Below are 2,967 nucleotides of genomic sequence, written 5' to 3'. Positions count from 1 at the left end.
ACAGAGGAAAGATTATTGGAATTGGTGACATAGGCAATGAGTCAACTGCAGTAATCAAAAATGTGTTATACGTTGAAGGATTGAAACACAACTTGCTGAGTATAAGTCAGCTGTGTGATAAAGGTTTTCAAGTAAGTTTTTCATCACAATCTTGCATTATTGAGCATAAAGATGACAAACACATAAAGCTAGTTGGTGACAGAATTAATAACATTTACATGTTAGATTTCAATTCTGTACCAAGTACTATATGCTGCTTGTTATCTAATTCAGATGAAACATGGCTATGGCATAAAAGAATAGCTCATATACATATAAATCATTTGAATAAACTTGTAAGCAAACAGCTAGTCTTAGGTCTACCAAATAGGAAGTTTTCTAAGGATAGACTGTGTGATTCATGTGAGAAAAGTAAACTGGTTAAGACTCCCTTTCCCTCTATAGATTTGGTTAGAACAAATAGAGTTTTGCAACTAGTTCACATGGACCTTTTTGGACCTGCCCAAGTTAAGAGTTTAGGTGGAAACCTGTATGGATATGTGCTGGTTGATGATTACTCAAGGTTCACATGGACTTACTTTCTGGCTCATAAGAGTGATACATTCTCAATTTTTAAGAAATTTGCTGCTTTAGTTCAAAATGAGAATGACCAGAAAATTGTTTCAATAAAAAGTGATCATGGAGGTGAATTCCAAAATGATGCTTTTCAAAATTATTGTGAACAACATGGAATCAACCACATATATTCTGCCCCTAGGACACCACAGCAGAATGGGGTAGTGGAGAGGAAAAATAGATCCCTAGAAGAGTTAGCTAGGACCATGCTTAAGGACTCCAACCTACCTAAGTACTTTTGGGCAGATGCAATTAGTACAGCCACTCATGTTGTAAATAGAGTTCTCATTAGGCCCCTGCTTAGGAAAACACCCTATGAGCTTTACAAGGGTAGAAAACCAAACCTTTCCTACTTTAGAATCTTTGGTTGTAAGTGCTTTGTGTTGAACAATGGCAAAGAACACCTAGGAAAGTTTGACCCTAAGGCAGATGAAGGTATCTTTTTAGGATATTCCCAAACTAGTAAGGCCTATAGAATCTACAACAAAAGAACAAAGACCATAGAAGAGTCAGTTCATGTAAAGTTTGATGAATCTTTTACAGAAAACTTGAACAAAACTCCTTCTAAGGTTGATGACATTTTGGACGAAGTTGTAGAATCTGAACCACTAGAACAACCTATAGCTGACCCTCCAACTAGATCAGACCTTGTAGAACCTATAGAAACCAGTGAGTTGCCTAAGGAATGGAAGTTCAACAGAAACCACCCTTTAGACAACATTATAGGCGATATCTCTAAAGGTGTTGCAACTAGGAGAAGCCTTAGTCAGTTTTGTAACTTTACAGCCTTTGTATCTCAGATTGAACCTAAGAACATTAAGGAAGCCCTGTTAGATAGTGAGTGGATACTTGCTATGCAAGAGGAGTTAAACCAGTTTGAGAGAAACAAGGTGTGGAGTTTAGTACCTAGGCCAGAGGGTAAGCATGTCATAGGAACCAGATGGGTGTTCAGAAACAAGTTGGATGAGAATGGTGTGATAACAAGGAACAAAGCTAGACTAGTAGCCAAGGGTTATAGTCAAGAGGAGGGAATAGATTTTGATGAAACCTATGCCCCTGTAGCTAGATTAGAAGCCATAAGAATTTTATTGGCTTATGCTTGTATAATGGACTTTAATCTTTATCAAATGGATGTGAAAAGTGCCTTTCTCAATGGTGACCTTCAAGAGGAAGTTTTTGTTAGCCAAACACCTGGTTTTGAAAATCCTGATTTTCCTAATCATGTGTATAAGCTCTCAAAGGCCCTCTATGGGTTAAAACAAGCTCCAAGAGCTTGGTATGAGAAGCTCAGCAATTTCCTTATTCAACAAAACTTTTTAAGAGGAAATGTTGACAAGACCCTTTTCACAAAAACTACTGGAAATGATATCTTGCTTGTCCAAGTATATGTTGATGACATAATATTTGGATCTACAAATAATAAACTGTGCAAAGAATTTGAAAATTTGATGAAAGGTAAATTTGAAATGTCAATGATGGGTGAACTGTCATATTTCTTGGGATTTCAAATTAACCAAAGCAAGCAAGGCATTTTCATTAGTCAATCTAAATACTGTTCTGATTTGATAAAGAAATTTAACTTTGAAAATCTTAAATCCATTGATACACCCATGAGTCAAGGAAATTACCTAGACCGAGATGAGAAAGGTAAACCTGTAGATGTTACTAGATTTCGTGGTATGATAGGATCTCTGCTCTACCTTACAGCAAGCCGACCAGACATCATGTTCAGTGTTTGTATGTGTGCAAGGTATCAATCAAATCCAAAGGAATCTCACTTCAGTGCAGTTAAGAGAATTTTCAGATACTTGGTAGGAACTAAGAGTCTTGGATTGTGGTATCCAAAAGGATCAACATGTACATTGATTGGTTACTCAGATTCAGACTTTGCCGGATGTAAACTCGACAGGAAAAGTACCTCAGGAACTTGTCATCTGCTTGGAAATTCTCTAGTGTCTTGGTTCAGTAAGAAGCAAACAAGCATTGCGTTATCTACTGCTGAAGCTGAATATATTGCAGCTGGGAGCTGTTGTGCTCAGATTCTGTGGATGAAACAGCATTTATTGGACTTTGGTATTGATTTGGGAACAGTACCTATCATGTGTGATAACACAAGTGCAATAAGTATAACCAAGAATCCAGTAATGCACTCCAGGACCAAACACATTGAAGTAAGACATCATTTTATAAGAGATCACTTTCAAAATGGAATCATTAAGCTTGAGTATGTTAACACTGCCGAACAGCTAGCTGACATCTTCACAAAAGCTTTACCAAGAGAAAGTTTTCTGTACATAAGGATGAAACTAGGGATCATTGATCCTAGTGAGGTATGATCGTTGATTCTTTCAT

The sequence above is a fragment of the Cicer arietinum genome, chromosome 7 (assembly GCF_000331145.2).
Source record: "Cicer arietinum cultivar CDC Frontier isolate Library 1 chromosome 7, Cicar.CDCFrontier_v2.0, whole genome shotgun sequence".
Taxonomy (NCBI): Eukaryota; Viridiplantae; Streptophyta; class Magnoliopsida; order Fabales; family Fabaceae; genus Cicer; species Cicer arietinum.
This window is presented reverse-complemented; position numbering follows the sequence as displayed.